At 40.8% G+C, this 19128-nt stretch overlaps 1 protein-coding gene across 18 annotated transcripts in view; it reads right to left on the reverse strand.

Moving 5' to 3' along the window:
- Positions 1–19128, reverse strand: part of MYT1L (myelin transcription factor 1 like) — a 664471-nt gene that overhangs the window by 509718 nt on the left and 135625 nt on the right. For 17 of the 18 annotated variants that reach the window (XM_089686713.1, XM_089686712.1, XM_089686714.1 and 14 more), the window contains one exon: positions 12693–12865. The gene's annotated coding sequence lies outside the window, so the exon portion shown is untranslated. The remainder of the gene's footprint in view (positions 1–12692; positions 12866–19128) is intronic. The other variant, XM_089686716.1, reaches the window with a different exon arrangement.

The raw sequence follows: 19128 nt of genomic DNA on the forward strand, positions 1-19128 counted from the left end.
CATTCCCGCATACCATCTCTACTGATTATCATCTGGCATCCAGGTCCCGGCACCCTTGCTACCCTGAGCTTCACACACCTGTTCCGACATTTAGGTGTTTTTGGTCCAGAGCTGCAAAGGAAGCCCTCTCACTACTTCAACCTCCACCAAGGTACGTGACATAAGCTCACATTCAGCCCTAATCAGATGAAAACTATACTAACATGAGACTAGTCATATGTAACATGAAAATTAGAGCCATTTATTAAGCAGGCTGTGATTCCCAAATGAGCTTCATGTGTGCTTGGAATGTACTGTACTTTTTTCTTTTTTTTATATGTTATAACATTCCTCTCTAGGTCATTACTGTACATGGCAAGGATTTTACCAAAGTTTGTTGCAGTTTACTACCTTTTGCTATTGAAAAGAAATAGCTGTTTGTCTTTGTCCATGTGCAGAGTGAATTAGTATGGCAGTGATTTCATAATTATCAGTTAGCTGCTGCACCTGCAGGGCTCTAGTGAGGAACATTTCAGGGTCTGCATCCTTTTAGATGTGACTTCCCTTTGGGAGTATCTCAAAAATGACATTTTGTTGCAGGGGATGCCAAATATCTTACTTATTTTAGCACAGACTTCTGGGAAAATCAGTGAGGCAATCACACAAGCAGGAAATTACATTTCTGGGGGATGTTCTGTACACAATCAGTGTACAGAATGCCTCCAGGCAGTCATGTTGCATTGCATTTTATAGAAAATCACAACACTGCAGACTAAAAAGGAAAGGTCATTTTGAATAACATTCAATTACAACATGACTTGTGTTGCAATTGTAAATACTATACTATTTTTTTTTATTTGTTATTTTTTTTTACCGTGAAAGTGGAGTTATCTTTTAAGCAAGAAAGCAATTGACAAGAGTGATACATACAACATTTGGCAAGTAAAATCACATATAAATAGTCACATAGTAGAGTCCAGCTAGTAGCATGAGGTTCAGTAGCTGTTAGGGTATCAGCAGCAAAACGAATCTACCAGCCAAACAGTTGACCAACGAATGGTGCGTGGTTGGTCATGCAACTAGTAATACATGAAGGGGGGAGGTCCTGGTATGGATTAGTGGGAAGATGTGATATAATTTGAGAATAAGCTAGTTAAAGTGATACTAAATGTTCAGATGTTTTGTTTTAAAAATAACAAACATGCCATACTCACCTGCTCTATGCAATAGTTTTGCACACAGTGGCCTGTGTTCTATAACACGTGATCAATATGATGACCAATCACAATGCTTGCTAAACAGTTTAGTGTTTTCATTGGAGAATCTGTCCTTTCCTATTGCAATGGAGGAAGGGGAGTGTACAGGAGCAGTGATCCTTTAAGGGAGATGACTTCTATGCAGTTTGAGTACTCAGGGGTTCACCCATGCAGGGAGAGGGGTTCTGAGATAGTGTGCATAAAGAGGAGAGGACTAATTTACAATGCTCTTAGGATTGGGAAGTCCTTGTTTGGAACCTGGTATTAGCAGGTTCAAAGAGCTTTGGTTGGGAAAATGCCTCCTTTGGTCTCATAAGGGTTAACTTATTTGCAAGGAAAGGTTTAAAGTGTCAGAAAGGAGTCAGCATCTGTCTGTGAGGGAGTGTAAAGTGGCTCACAGCTGTGAGGAAATGTGGACTCTCTGGAGACTGTTTTGCTCAGTTCCTGCAGTCTTTGCAGTACCCATGAAGCAGATGGAAACCCTAAAACCCTTGTGTGGGACTGGTATATTGGTGGTGAGCCATTCTCTTGTTTTGATTGCACCAGGATTATGGACTGTGTGCTTTATTTTTGCTGAAGAAAGAGCAACAAAAAGTGTTCACTTTTCAAAGTGGCTGGCTGGTGATCTCGGGCTTTCCAGACTACAGAAGGAAGAAGGAATAAATGAATCATTAATTCATTTGTTTCAGATCAGCGAATCAGCAGGTCTCATGTTCATGGGATTTATTTTCTCCTTTAACCCACCCCCCCCACCCCACCAGCATTTTACAGCTCCATCCTATCTCTCCAGTGAGCTCTATTTTTACTCCTTCACCTCCCTCATTCTGTGCTTCTGTACATTAACCCCTTCTTCCTCCCACTGTATGTGACCCACACATTAACCCTTTTACCGCCTACTCCCTTTTTGTATCACCTGAACATTTACTGTATCTAGAGCACCATGACCAAGATTAGTGTTTTAACTTCCTCAATACCAACATTTTTCTTCATTTCCAAAAATTGTGGCAAAAAATGAGAACACATTATTTGTCATTTTAAGGATTATCCGTACTGTTATACTGGCATTTTTAAAATACGTTTTTTGTTTTTTTTTGTATTTTCCTATATCCTAAAAAAAATATAAACCCAATTAAATTATTAACTACTAATACAAAAAAAACAAGTTATTAAATAACAACAAAAGAAGGCTCTATCTGTCTCAAAAATTATATAAAATGAAATAGGGCACAGTGCTGCATGACTGAGTAATTGTTAGTCAAGCTATCACAGTAATGAAAACTGAAAATATGCCTGGTAATGGTGGAGTATTATAGGCTGGTACTGAAGTGGTTACCCTCCAGCTGAATCTGCATATAACACTGTAAAGCCATTAGTAATTTCATTATAGAATCTTTGGACTATATTCTTCACCACAACTGCTTTTGTTTTATTGGTTCCCACTTCCTTCAGGTACAGGTTGTAGTGCTGTGCCCTATTCTATGCCAATCTGTACCTGGGGAAGTGGGAACGGATGGTTATGAGCACAGACCAAGTATGCAAGTATACTGAACATGTGCTCTCATAGTTCAGATATATTGATGATATATTTGTGGTCTGGGATGGTCCCATGAATAGACTTCATGATTTTGTCCAAACTCTCAATATAAATTAATTTAATCTCAACTTTACTATGACATATAGTTTGGAGACAATACTCTTCTTAGATATACAGATACAAAGAGGTGTTGATGGCTACTTAACCAGCGGAAAATATCGTAAGACGACCACTGGAAATTACAATTACATGCTACCAGTTTCCACCCAAAATCTCTTATAAAATCTATACCATATATCCAATACTTATGATTTTGTCATAATTGCTCAGAAATTACCACTTTTAAATTGGAGGCAGACAAACTCAGATAACGACTTCTAGCAAGAGGGTATTCTCAGACTTAAAGAAAGCATACAAATGAGCTATCCAACCAACAAGACATGAATTAATCTTTAAAAAGAAATCTATCAGTCGGGAAACCCCTCTACACATTTATCACCACATTTCCCAATCAACATGCACAAATTCAAAAGATTGTGCAGCAATATTGGTATCTCCTTACTGTTTATTCCACCATTGGTCACCTAGTCCCCAGCAGACCATTATTCACTTTTAGGCACACAAAATCTATCAAAGACAAATTGGTCCAAAGTGAATGTAAAGAAACAGATAAAAAGGACCCATCTAAATATCCAGAGACCTTTCAATGTGGTGGCTGTAGTTATTTCCAGTATATCAATACTAATAAGTCCTATAGGTTACCGAATGGTGACAAATAAAAGCTAACTGCAAAACTAAAGAGGTTGTATACCTCCTTACCTGTTATTGTGGCAGTTACTATGTTGGGAAAACAAAATTTGAGTTCTGGAGAAGAGTGTATCATCATATTTCTAGTATGTGTACTTCTAACCCAGAACTCCCTCTGGGATGACATGTTGGCATTATACATGGAGGCATTTTTCCTAAGATACAGTTTACATTTTTGAATTGGATTCATCGAGGACTAAAAATAAGCTCCTCCTCCAAAGTGAACAAAAATGGATCTTCAGATTACAGGCTACCTCACCCTCTGGTCTTAATGAAAATATATATATATTTTTGTTTGTTTGTTTTTTACTACCGTTTTAACAGGAAATTACAAGATGTTTTTCCAATGTGAAGGATATAAACTCTTAAAAATTTGTCACAAGAGCATATGTCCGCAGAGGAAAATTTCCCCTCCTCCTGTTCTGATGAAATCTTAAAATTGTGAATTTATCATAATTGTCATTGCTGTTGATATTGATGATCAGGGCAATTGAAGAAAGAAAATATCTCTAACATTCCTATACCTTTAAGGAGGGGTGGGCTCCCTCCAGGCATGCCTGCCCTCAATCTGTCCATTATTATATATGTGCTCCAACTTTGGAGGCTCTCATAATTTACACATGCATTTGCAAATGTGTACAAACTAAACTCCTTGTTTTATTGTGAAGTCATAGACAAAGTAATTTAGTTTGTTGCAGGCTGACTGGTAATTTTTGTTTGTTGTTTTTTGACATGTGTTTCCCTTGCCACATGTTTCTCCTGTTGCTAGTATGCAGACAGCTTCTCAATGAAGAATTGTTTTGTTGATAGGATGCAGATCATTTCTCAGTGAAGTTGCTGAGGGTTCTTCCATTGCTAGGACACAGGTGGCTTCTCAGTAAAGCTGCCTTGTGTTCTTCTGTTGCTAGGATGCAGTTGGCTTCCCAGTGAAGCTGGCTAGCATTCTTTCATTGTTAGGATGCATGCAGGCTGTGGGGTGGGGGAAGGCCCAGGTGGTAGGTATCCAGAGGGAAGGCACAGCACACACAGTGATTGGAAATGCAGAGTTATATTGTCAAAATGTCCCAGATATACTAACAAAGTCTTTCTGACAGTATAAGACAAGCTGTAACACTCACAGCAGTATGTGGGACTTGTAGAGAGAGAGCGATGCACAGAGGCTGGAAGCACCTGGCGCAGGGAGCGACTTGCAGGCAGATGCAGTCCCTATGCTGTCCCTCCTTCTCTGAAACCTTCCCCTAAGGTAGGCACACTCTCCCTGACAGGGATGCTGTCCTTGTCCTAGCAATACGCAAAATGTATACCAACTGCAGTGACCCAAGGTTCTTTGTAAATTTTGCTCTCACTAAAGAAGGCCTCAGAGGTAACCCAGTTGGCAGCATCCAATCAGACAGCAGTCCACCCAATGACACATATGGAGACCTGAGAGGAATGGGTATTCCTCCTGTCCTCTACTCTGCTTGCAAGGTGTATGCAACAGCGTCACCTGTATAGGGAGGTCAGCCTGCACCTGCCTACACTTAGACGGCTTCCCAGTGAAGCTGCCAAGCATTCTTCCATTGCTAGGATGAGATGGCATCCCACTGAGGCTGCCAAGCACACTTTCATTGCTGGGATGAAGGTGGATTCTCAATGAAGCTGCCTTGTGTCCTTCAGTTGCTAGGATGCAGGTAGCTCTCCATTGAAGGTGCCTAGTGTTCTTCCATTGATAGGATGCTGGTGGTTTCTCATTGAAGATGGATGTCCTTCTGTTGCTAGAGCACAGAAGTTTCCAATAGAGTACATTTGTGCTGTGTGCTGTAGGCATGTACATGTTATCATACCATTTACATACAGTAAATTACATGCACAAATTACTGACCATGTATGCAATTTCTTTTTTTACAGATCTATACACAGCACAAGTTTGCTGATCTTCACACAATTGTGTGCATGTACTCATAGATAACTATAAAGCTGTGTTCAGATCCATAGAAAGAGTTTACTGAGAGAAATGTTTTTTTGCATCTGTGTGCATATTTGCATATTGGGAAATATGAGAAGTTCATTTCAAGACAAACGTAGGTACCAATATTAGCTTCCTTTAAAATAATTTGCATGCTTTTTTCCAAATATTTTAAGGGAAGCTGCATTACAATACATAACTGATTGTTTTTATATTTTCTGGAGATTATTTAATAAAAGAATGAATATCTTTATGCTATGTATTTCTACATTTTACACTGACGAACATAAGAATTCCCTTTTCTATAACACATTCCTCCATTCATTATATTTACCAAGGAAATACTAACACAAATGTAAATGTACAAACATATGCTTGTACCTATACAAGGAATGGAATTGTATACTGTCCAATTGATGTATATGTAAGTTAACAGTTCTGTGAGCTTTAATCAGTGTGTAAAAAGCTAAAGTTTTATTACATAAACTCCACACCTGCTGTTTTGCCCATGCCTGGACAGTTTTATTTAAGTAATCCCATTAATTCCATTGTCTTCCCTACTGAAACTTCTGCAGTATACTGCAGTGCATTCTCTGAGTTCCCCAGGAGGAAGCAGCTGCTGTTGCCTGGTAACTGAAAGCAAGACCACTTCTATAAGAAGATAGTGCGTGTGTCCGTATAATGACATGGTGAATGAGTCACCCCGCGTCAGAAGTGACTTTACCTTATGAACTCATTACCATAAGAAGCCATGGGGAGTGGCTTCCATCATCTGTTATGAAGGACATACGCGAGGAAACACAAAAGCTAACAGCCCATCTCTTGGTTTATTTTCTACAATCTGGTAGTAAAGTACTGGAGATGGAAATGTTTGTTCATATCTGTTAGAATAACTGTCCTACGGTTTTTGTGTCACTTCTAGAAGCTTTCTACCTTTGAAGATGATATACTCCAATCAAGCATTCAGGATTGCTTGTAAAATGCCTATCTACTCATTTCTATTCTAGTGCTCATTTTCGTGTTATTATTTCTAGATCATCCCTTTATTTTCTGGCATCCCCATGAAATGAATTGCAATGAACATAGAAATTTGCAGGCCAGTGTGTTCCCTGATACCCAGAGTATGGGGTCAGCGGTGAACAGCGGGGGGGGTCAGTGATGTGAACAATCTGCTGATTTGGTTGCAAGATTTTCATAATGCAGATTAACCGCTTGCCCTCCACTCTATAGCAGAAGTACTGCTACCGGGTGACAGGGCTGCGCAAAATCACGTGTATATATATATATATATATACGTGATTTGCATTTTCGGGAAGGGTCCCTGCCCATGCCGCCATTGGCGGCTAGAGATGTCAATCACTGGGTCCCGGCTAGCAATTCCTGGCCGGCACTCGACGATCGTCGGGGAAAACTGACAGAGGAGAGAGCTGTGTGTGCAGATCTCTCTCCTGTTAGCATGGACATGCTGGTTTGTATACAAAACAGCATGTCTCTCTACTAAAACACAGCTCACAGCACACATTAAAACACACACAGCACCCAGTTAACCCTTTGATTGCCCCAGATGTTAACCCCTTCCTGCCCAGTGTCATTAGTACAGTGTCGGTGCTTTTTATTAGCACTGATCACTGTATTGGTGTCACTGGGGATGACAGTGGCAGTTAGCCAGTTCCCACCCAGAGTCAGAATGCCCGCCGCAGTTCTGAAGTCCCGCTATAAGTCACTGATCACCATCATTACTAATATAAAAAACAATAATATAAAAATTCCAGTATCTATACCGCCATTTGTAGACTCTATAACTTTTACGTAAACCAATTAATTTACATGTATTGGGATTTTTTTTAGCAAAGACATGTAGCAGAATACATTTTAGCCTAAATTTATGAAGAAATTAGATTTTTAAAACTTTTTTATTGGATATGTTTTATAGCAAAAAGTAAGAAATATTGTTTTTTTTTTTTAAATATGTCAGTCTTTTTTTTTTGTTTATAGCGCAAAAAATTAAAAACCGCAGAGGTGATCAAATATCACCAAAAGACATCTTTATTTGTGGGAAAAAAGGACAAATATTATTATTATTATACATGATATAGCGCCAACGATTTTCTCAGCGCTTTACCATATAACGACCTACTAAACACCAAAGCCAAGGGCGACTACTCTGTCCTCCTTCTCCTGGACCTCTCTGTGGCCTGTGACACAGTTCACCACCCCCTCCTCCTTAATAAACTACTCTCCCTTGGCATCAGAGATACCACTCTCTCTTGGTTCTCATCCTACCTATCCCGATGCTCCTTCAGTATCACCTACAATGGTGCCACCTCCCCCTCTCTGTTGGGGTCCCCCAAGGCTCTGTCCTTGGACCCCTTCTCTTCTCCATCTACACCTCCTCCCTGGGCAAACTCATACACTCCCACGGCTTCAACTATCACCTCTACGCTGACGACACCCAAACCTACCTCTCCACCCCTCTCCTCACCCCCACTATCTCCGCCCGCATCACGCACCTCCTAAATGACATCTCAGACTGGATGTCGCTACATGTCCTCAAGCTCAACCTCTCCAAAACCGAGCTCCTCATCTTTCCCCCTGCCCACCCCCCCCCCCATCCTATCCATCATCACCAACAACTCCACTATCACTCCCGCCCCGCAAACAAAAGTCCTTGGCGTCATTCTAGACTCGAACCTCTCCTTCCAACTGCATGTCAAATCACTCACAAACACATGCAGGCTCCATCTCCGCAACATTGCCAAGATACGTACCTTCCTCACCCTTGACACCACCAAACTTCTAGTACACTCCCTCATCATCTCACGCCTTGACTACTGTAATTCTCTTCTCACCGGCCTACCCAAGTGCAGGCTCTCCCCGCTCCAGACCATCCTGAACTCAGCGGCTAGACTCATCCACCTCACCACCCGCTCCACCTCTGCCACCCCCCTCTGCCTATCCCTCCACTGGCTACCGATTGCCCAACGCATCAAATTTAAACTTCTAACCCTGACCTACAAAGCCGTTCACAACACTGCCCCTGACAACCTCACCAACCTGATCCCCAAGTACCGCCCTACCTGTACCCTTCGCTCCTCACTGGACCTCCTTCTATCCTGCTCCCTGGTCTCCTCCTCCCATGCACGACTGCAGGACTTCTCCAGGTCCTCCCCCATCCTCTGGAACTCACTGCCCCAATCCATCAGACTGTCGCCTTCCCTCTTCACATTCAGGCGCTCCCTCAAAACCCATCTCTTCAGGGAAGCCTACCCCACCCTCACCTAACGGCTATTCTCCCTCTTTCCTCCCACCCCTCATTCCCCTCAGTCACTTCCTACTGTACCTTTACCCCCTCCCTCCTAGATTGTAAGCTCGAAAGAGTAGGGCCCTCTTACCCCTCGTACGTTGTTTGTTATTGTTGTACTGTGCCATGTATTGTCCCCCCCTCTATTGTACAGCGCTGAGCAAACCCTTTGGCGCTATATAAACTCGATGTAATATTAATAATAATAATAATATAACAGGAGACAATAAAGTAACAATACAGTTCAATACAAGAGGGTTAGGAGGGCCCTGCTCCTTGGAGCTTACAATCTAAGAGGGAGAAATGTCATTTACGTACAGGATTGCATGGCTGCGCAATTGTCAGATAAAGTAACGCTGTGCCATATCGCAAAAAATGGCCTAGTCAGGAAGGGGGGTAAATACTCTGGAGGGCAAGTGGTTAAACCAGACCGTCACTTAAAACCTTTTTTTTTCTGGGAGCAGGCACCACCTTTCTGCTCCCACTTCCTCAATTCTCACCTAGGCTCTGTCCACCTCCAGCTTGCAATCACCTGGAAACATCACACATTCAGGAAGGCTGCAGAGTAAGTTCTACAGCATTGTTGTGCCTTGTGCATGAGCAATGGGGATGTGGCTGTGGTACTTCAGGAAGTCACAGCTGGATCCCATTTCCAAAATGGTGGTGCCAAAGAGCCAAAGCCCAGCTCCAAAGCAGTGTGTGTTGACTCCCTGAGTTGATAAGTGTATATTTCTTAAAAGTCAGCAGCTACAGAGTTTGTAGTTGCTAATTTTTATTTTTTTTTAATACAGAGTAAAGTTCCTTTTTAACCCCTTCTGGTGTGCCCCAGCATCCCTTTAAAAAGCTTTGAATGCCCAAGGATAGGAAGAATCAGCAATTATGTGACTACTATGATTGGCTGCCATAGTGGTCACATGATCTGGAGTCAGTCCTGGCAGTTATCAATCGTTAGTGCAGACCAAGACCTGTCTTTGACAGCTCAGTGTCTGTGTTGGAAGCACATAGTGAGTGCACTTTCAGCACAGAAACATCAGCCGCCTAGTGATGCATGTGTGCAGCATGTGGGCATTAATCCCTTAGAGAGTTCTGAAAGCCACAAGGCAGAGGAGAGCATTCGGGTAATGTGACCGCTGTGATTGGCTGTCACAGTGGTCACATGATTGGAAAGCTCCCGATTGCAAATATGTATCAGGAGCTTACCAATCCCCATTAGCTACCATGCTGGGAGCGTGCAGGGAGCGCATTCTCAGCACAGTAAGTTGTTTTAACAGGGTCACATATATGCAACTGCTCAGCATTAAGGTCCACTCGCCAAGCAGCTGCATATATGTGTACAGCCAACAGGTTAAAGCCCACCCCTTTGCCACCACACATATTTCTTACACAGGCAAAGTGTAAAGAGCTCTTTCACTCCATCAAGCCAGGCTGGTGTGTGCTGGGTGGAGGGGTGCTGCTGCTCTGATCCTGATGCATTGCACTGTTTACTTTTTATTTTCATTTTTTTTTGTTAAATCTTTATTAAAATGTCACATATGACATTACATTCAATTGTATTCACTGTAGCTCAGCATCGTGATGGAGTAGTTTGCATCGCAACATGCTGCACTGAAAAAAGTACTGCAGGCAGTACTTTTTTTAAGTGCTGAACATCAGAACACATGCATGAGCTGACTTCATAGAAAACAAGGCACATTGCCTTGTCTTTGTGTTGGGACTGCACTGGGCAAGACTGCCCAGCACAAATGGTGGGAAAGTCTCTGGCAAAATGTTTAACTGCAGATCAGCTGTAATGTTTCCTAGACAGCAATGAGCAGATTGACCTGATGCCCAAAACTACAGAATAGACCCCAAGAAGTATAATCCTTCATGAAACCTAGTCCAGTGTTTTTATATGCTGCTCCATAGGCATTGCTTCATTCTATTCAGATTTTGTTTGAAGAGTCCTACATTTTGAGCCCTTTAAGAGCTGTGGCACATCAGAGTGAATTACATTTTACTAAATATTGGGACACTGCATCACTGCTAATTGTTTGAAGTAAGCATTTCTATAGGATAAAAAGGTAATCAAGGCTCAAATAAATGGGCAAAAAAAGAAGTAACAAAAGGGGAGAGGAAAAGGTTCAGGTCCTTAAAGCCTACTTTATATGACAAAAAAATGAAAAAAACATATGCTCTGTATCTTTTCAATAAATGCACTTTTCCCCATGTTTTTTCCTTTTACAGACACTAGAAGTACAGAAAAATACCTGCCGATGCCTCAGAAGTGCACTTAAGTTCTGTTGTGGGTTGACTACACACAGCTTTTTTTGTGGATTGGGTGTTGTCAGCTCTCCCGGTGTCTGCTGCTAAACTACCTAACCACTCACACTCTCAGATCTGTACCACATAAAGGCTAATTCTGTAATCAATGATAAGACCTAGGAGGGGTTAATAGCCTCTTTAAGATAACACAAGAAGTATGCAGAAAATACAAGACACAGGGCAGCTATGAATTTCTGACAACAGATTGAAGCAGCACTGGTCCTTGTTTGCGATGAGCTGGTATCTGTTGGCTTAGCTCATGGAGGGTCCTTGAAATATAGGTTTCTTCAAGAACGTGAAGGTGGGTGAGGAGTATCATGTATGAATAGAAAGTCTTGAAAGCTCCAGCCAGCTAAACAATGATAACTTTATTAATATATGACATAAACAAAGCCACTGAGTTTTGGGGAAGTGTGAGTCTGCATTCGTCAGTGCTTTGGTAGCATTGGAAGTGTTGGTCTTGGGCAATGCAGTCTGTGTGCTAATATAATGACACTGTTATTATATCATTATTCCATTGACTGTAGTGTCCATGGATGACAGATCTAATGCTACCAAAGCCCTTAGGAAGGGAAAGATACAATCCCTCTGAAAAGAGTAGGCTATGTTTTATGTCATACACTAATAAAGTCAATATCATTATTCATTTGGCTGAAGTCTCCAAGCCTTTCTATTCATCCACCTCCACAATCTTCACAGGTATTTATTGCTGTGCATGTCCGTGCCGCTTTTGGGGAGATTTATCCTCCCCATTTGTCCATACTTTGTGAATTGTCTATTTTAGGGACACTTATTTCTGTGACAACTGATTAAAATGGGATTTCTTTCACTTTGAAAATCTCCCCAGTGGGTCACCGGTGGTAAAATAACACTTGACAGGGGTTTATATCATTCATTTTGGGCTTTGGAAATACTTTATAGCCCAATTGATGTTCCCTACCTTTCTGCATAGTTCTGTACCTCTGCATACTGGGATTTGTGACTGATTTTTTGCTTTTGCTTGGAATGCAGTCAAATAGCTTTTTATCTGTGTGAAAATGCTGCTTCCTGCCCCCCCATTCCAGTGTTCTTTGCTGACATTGCTGAACAACAGTCACACTCCTTCCAAGTACCCTCCCACAGACTTGTATTGCAGCGGGGAAGGGTGTCTGAACAGCTCAGTTACTGAGTGCTGATTACTGAGAGCACTGGATCAAACTCTAGAGACTATTGGACTGCACACTCATACTTATAAACCCTGCACAAATGCTCTAACAAATAAATAGAGGTAAAACTATAAAAATAAAGCTTTTTGTCTATGTGACTGCATATCTATTTTTGAACCTTCAATTGGACTTTAAGAGCCCAGTCACAACTGTGACCACAGTTGAAAAGAATGATAACAACTATATTTAGTACAAACTCTAATAATAATAATTACAAAGCAAGAATTCAATTTTGTTCAGGAAATTTGATGTATTCATTTATTAAGTACACGTAAATGCAATTAGTTCTGTTCTAGAGGTACCAACTAATCCGTTTCCACTCACTACCCCCACCCCAAGCTAATACCCTTCTGAGAGGCATTACCTTACGTTTTCATGCAGAGGTCCTGCACTGGTGACTTCTCAAATGTTCATGAAGAAATTCCGTGCTGGGGATTTCATGCGGTGAAAATTAATGGACGATATATCAGGCTCTTCATTTGATCTCCCTGTGATTTGTCTTTAATTTCTCAGAGTTTCCACAGCTTGATAGCACAGCTAAAGGAAAGAGAGAAGACAGTTGTGAAGTTGTGTCCAAATTTTGAAATGCATTCAACACAATCCAACATTTTTCCAACCATTCCAAGCATTTTCCAGAATTAAAAAAAAAAATCATTCATAAATTGTTTCAACGAAGACCCTGCTGCTAAAATGATTTAATGAATAAGCCTGGCCAAAATGTTTCAGCCATGGATGGATTTTGTTGCCATGTTTCAAACAATGGATTCATTTGAAGCTCAAGAACAGAAATGTGTGAAACTAGGAGTTTTAACCTTTTCCAAAATTTTGGCAAAAGAAATTGGGGCTTTTTTGCATAAGTACACCATTCTGGCATAATGCACTGGGTTTCATAAGGAAAACTTAATTAAGGTGTTTTTAATCCCTTCTGTTTGTCTTCAATGACCCTTTATCTGGGTTCCAAGATGGGAAGGGGAGAGCAGAACAGAGTTTCTAGTCACGTGAACACTGTGATTGGCTGTCACAGTGGTCACATGATGGGAAGCCCATCTCTCCAGCTTCCAATCATAAATAGAGACCAGGGGCTGCCAGTGACAGCTTAGTCACATTGCTGGGACCATGCAATGAGAACACTCTCAGCACAGAGACCTTAGGCACCATAGATGGTATTAATGGACACCCTTCTTGCCTCTACACATATGCGTTATGTGGTCGGCAAGAAGTTAAAAGTGCAATGACACTTAAATGGATACTGAGGGTTAGGGAAGCTCCTTTTTTTAACCATTGGGAATCTGTTTTTGTGAAAAAAAAATGCTGTCAACGTGACCTTAGATATAGAAGAACAAAGGAGCATTAATGTTAACCACTTGCCCTCCTAATGATTTACCCCCCTTCCTGACAAAGCCATTTTTTGTGTTATGGCAGTGACAAGTGCACGATCATGCAACGCTGCACCCAAATGATATTTACGTCCTTTTTCCCCATGAATTGAGCTTTCTTTTGGTGGTATTTGATCTCCTGTGCGTTTTTATTTTTTGCACTATAAAGAAAAATGACCAACAATTTTGAGAAAAAAACTAACTTTTGACTTTTTGCTATTAAACATGTCCAGCACAAAAAAAAAATGGCGCCGATCAGCGACTTATAGCAGGACTGCGGCAGGCATTCTGACACTGGGGGGAACTGACTTGGTGTCACTGACATCCCCAATGACACCAATACAGTGATCAGTGCTTATAAGAAGCACTGACACTGAACTAATGACACTGGGCAGAAAGGGGTTAACATCTGGGGTGATCAAAGGGTTAACTGTGTGTTGTGTATTTTACTGTATGTTCTGTGTGTGTTTTACTATGTAAACATGCTACTGTGTATTTCTCTGCTGTGCAGAGAAGTACACAGTAGCATGCTACTGCTGGCAGGAGAGAGACCCTGTCACTGACACTGTACTAATGGCACTGGGCAGGAATGGGTTAACATGAGGGGAGATCAAAGGGTTAACTGTGTGCTGGGAGTGTTTTACTGGGTGGCGGTGTATTGGTGCTTCACTGTAAGCACACTGCACTGTGCACAGCCATCCAGAGCAGTGTGCCCGAGCCGTCAAGGAGGAGGACTGTTAGTAAACAAAGCAGTCCTCCTCCCTGTCAGAGATGCTTGGTAATCACAGGGCGCCGGCTGCAAATGGCAGCACGGGTAGGGCGCGTGCCCCCTACCCAAAAATACTAAATCATGTGTATATACATGATTTTGCAAACTCCTGCCACCCTGTAGCAGTATATCTGCCATAGGGCAGTCAAGATGTAGTTAAGGATATCCCAAACCTTTTGTTTATCAACAAAGCCATGTGAATGTTTTATTTTTAAAGTGCTATTAAACCCCAAACCAAAATGTAATATTTTTCAGATGACCAATTATTAAATGTGGTGGCTGCATTAGTATTATTTTTTTAGGCTTTTGTCCCTCTGTATTTAATTGGTGGTCTGGCCAGTAACACACCTCCTGCATAGAAGTGTCCCCACTCTGAATGAAGGAGCACATGGCACCTTTGGACAGCAGCATTGTCAGTCTGAGGGGAGTGTTAGATGTACTAGCAAGTTTAGATATACTAAACAAATTGAAGCCAAACTCCAACTAATACTTTATAAGCAGTTACAGCAAAAAGTTTTTTTTTCTTTTGGGATAAAAATTTTACATAAATAAGCAAAAGCTGATTGACCCCTTTTTGTGGTAAATGGATTGTCTCATCCTTGTAACTGCCACATCTGTAGGATAGCTTGTCCTTTTGAAAAACAACAGACTTACTGGCCAAAACACCAGGTGAAAATAAAGTATAGAAAATCTACAAATAGAAAAATAATGCAGCCATCACATCTAAGAATTGGTAAGCTGCAATATAATACATTTTGCTTTTGGGTTTAATACAACATCAAAACTTCGGGCACAATAAATTTGATTGAAATATAAATACCATATTAGCCATAAATGGTATATATTTAAATTCTGTGCAAACCCAGATGACACTTTGTGAAAATAGAGGTGATGTAATCACTGAGTCTTAGCAAAAAGCAGGACTGTGGGTGGAGGATACAAGACCAGTCACCCTCAAGAAGATAGAACAGCAGTGACTGCTCTTCAATATCCCACACAGGCAAAGTGCAGGAATTGTTTCATGCTGGATTACTGCACAGATCTGGAAGCAATACACAGAAGACAATATTTGTTTAGCCTTTAGTGTTTAGTTTAGTGTTGAAAAAAATAAATGATAAAAGTGGTAGCAGTAATTGTTGCAGTAATAGCAGTAATAGTAGCAGAGGTATTTTTTAAGCATTATTAACGCACATTTTTAATGTTACTCATTTATTAGTTACTAATTATCGAAAACAAGTAATTGCAACTTTATCAATCTTTACTTCATTATTGTGAACCAGAGTGAAAGGTTTTAGATTGCCACTCAGATCCCTGTATCCAAATGCTGTAGACTCACACTGTGGGTGCTGGCTTGGGGTGAGAGCTTGTCCTGACTCTACATATTGAAGGAAAGAAGTCCCCATCGTCGCAGTCAGAAAAGGCCCAATGGTCATGCAGGTAAAGGCAGCCTCAGCCTAACTCTGTCCAGACCACTACCCTGATACATTTTGCTCCTTCCTTGGGATTTTTGTTATGCCAATAGGGAGCCTCCTAATTACACAAGCCATGCTTTCACTTGTAGTTTTTCGATGAGCGGACAAGCATTATTCTTTATTCTTCACATTTTTGCCAAAACTTGCAAAATATTCAACATTCTTCCAGTCAAGTGCAGCATTTTTATATTTATTAGCATTGAATTAGCAACTTAATTCATTTCTTCAAAAAGGACAATTACAGGACAAGTGAATATGTGTGGATTTGCCTTCTCTTGACCAGTAGGCCTGTTAGACATTCCTAAACCTGCCATACCCATAGCAATCTGATCATTTGAAAAATAATAATTTGAATATAAAGTATTGAAGTCATTGGATCACCATGATGCCAGGCAACTAGAATTTTTTGAAGGAGGGGTTGAGGGAGTTTCCTACAATTGCATTAATTAAAAAGAGCAGTTGTAAGGTGTAAGCAGACTATCTGACACAATCAAATATTTATGTATCTGCACAAAGCTCCTTCACCATTCTCATTATTATCATTATGGTCATCCCTGGCAAATCTACTAGACTGGGGGGCAGTTTTATTCCCCACACTACAGTGTCAGTGAAGTGGTCTCCTTAGCCATTAAAGTACAACTAAAAGTACCTGTCTGGTTTTTATTGCAGTCTGTGCCCCCATTATAGAGATAAGCCTTCTTTATTTGTCCTGTTTACATTATTACTGAGCATGAAAGTGAAAGAAAATACCAAATTTCAGAATGTCACCAGAACAAGAATAGGTGAAATCTCCCAACAGGGACATAAGTATTATTGACCCTGGAGACATCAAGGGATCTCCTCACTTTGGAGGGATTTCCTGGTTAGGTGATGGGACAGAGAGTGAAGGGAAATCAACCCAATCAGACAGATGGCACAAATAGAACTGACAGGAATTGTACTGTAATCCTCACTAAAACATAAAACATGGAAAAAGTTTGACCTGTAATTCCAAATTAAATGGGAACACGATGGCTTTTTGATACTACTTTACAGAAGTTCAAGGCTTCTTAACTACCTTCCTCCTCTGATGTCGTCACCCTGAATGGATTCACAAATTCTAATTCTGTATCTTCCACATTAGTAGTAATGTCAAAGAAAATGAAAAAAAAATATATAGCATCAAGGGCTCCTTGATGGACAATGCCCCTATTACCACTAAAAGCAACTATTTGACCCGTGTGCTCTCCGCACTCTGCATAGCATACCTCTTCTAAATGTATCCCCTCATTCTATCAGGAGCTTTTATGCAGCTTCTTCCTCCTTCAGTATACCTTTCTTAGATATGGACAAATGCATTACGCTGCCAACAGATTGCTGCTTTCATTTTCAAAAAATCCTATTACTAATGCACTGCTACTACACCTATTAGTGAACTGAAGAGACTGCGAAGAAAATATATTTGAACGTAGAAGAAAAGTGTTTGGATGAGTTAAGGATTAAGTGGTGCCCTGGCGCAAAGTCAAATTATCAGATTAATATCCTGCTGTGACTGTGAAGATGAACAAGCTATGCGGTAGACAATGTCAAGCACTTGGCAGGGATGAACTGGCCCGCTGACCATTTGTGATAAGTTTGGAAGAAGCCTTTGCTGATTTGGTTGCTGGCACTGAAGTTATTTTCCTTACCAATCCCATTCCAATTATGAATAGGGATGATAATGGAATATTGTTACCCCACTTCCACTGACACCCATCTTTCAAGATAAGGATTATATTTTAGAAATGGTTGGATGCTCTACAATAAATGACAACAGGAGTTTGTGTTTGTTATTTTCCTAAAAAAGATGCTTGGGGGGGTTAAATATTAGAGTGAATTACTGAAGATTACTGTATGACCCCCATTGCAATATGTGTGTGTGTGTGTGTGTGTGTATATATATATATATATATATATATTTATGCATTTATTTTTTATTTGTTTATTTTTTTTTATTTCAAATCATAGAGATATACCGTATTTTCCAGCGTATAAGGTGACTGGGTGTATAAGACGGCCCCCTAATTTTCCAGTTAAAACATAGGTTTTGGGCTATACTCACCGTATAAGACTACCCCCTTCCAAGGCAACACCATTTAAAAACATCAGATTTTTTAATTGAAATGGTTATGACTTACTGAGACTTAAAATCCTTCAAATTCCTCATGTTCATCCTCTGCCATAAGTTCATGAATGACATCTTGTGATACATTTGTAAGACAGTCATCATATGGATCAAATTTCAAATCAGATGGTTACCGCTGGATGTGCGGTAATACGGTAGCTTTGGCTACATACAGTATACAGTATATATACAGCCCGCTGGATGTGCAGTAATGTACATACAGTATACCACGCTGAGCCAAGCTGGCTCAAAACAAATGTCCCTACAACAGATTAATCTGTCAGCCTGCTGGAAGTGCGGTATATACAGTATACTGAGCCAAGCTGTTTCAAAACATACCAGTACATCCCTATGGTAATCAGACCGCTGGATGTGTGTATGTACGGTAGCTGCGGCTACATACAGTATACATTGGGCCAAACACGGCGAGCGATGTATTCTACTAATGAATACAAAGCCTGCTCGGATTGGCTGAGGTTGTGACATCATCAGCCCACCTCTCTGACTCAGCCAATCTGAGCAGGCTTTGTATTCATTAGTAGACTACATCACTCGCCGTGATTGGCCCAGTGTATACTGTATGTAGCCGCAGCTACCGTACATACACGCATCCAGCGGGCTGATTACAGTAGGGACATACCGGTACGTTTTGAAACCGCTTGACTCAGCGCAGTATACTGTATATACCGCACATCCAGCGGGCTGACAGATTAATCTGTCATGGGGACATTTGTTTTGAGCCAGCTTGGCTCAGCACGGTATATTGTATGTATAGTATTACCACACATCCAGCCAGCTTGACCCAAACAAACTCACATTTTATACCCCACGTATAAGACGACCCCCAATTTTTGGGGTATATTTTTAAGTATAAAAAGTAGTCTTATACGCCAGAAAATACTGTATAATAGAACAGGAACTTTATTTTCATCACATTGTGAGTTGATTTAGACTGTTCAATTTGCAAGGGAAGCTGCAGTTTGCAAGGGAATGTTCCCAAAAGCATAGTGAATAGGGTGAAATGCCACTTTGCAAAGAAT

Source organism: Staurois parvus, unplaced genomic scaffold (genome assembly GCF_062004578.1).
Source record: "Staurois parvus isolate SC_StPar_1 unplaced genomic scaffold, SC_StPar_1.0 ptg000409l, whole genome shotgun sequence".
In the NCBI taxonomy this organism is placed as follows: Eukaryota; Metazoa; Chordata; class Amphibia; order Anura; family Ranidae; genus Staurois; species Staurois parvus.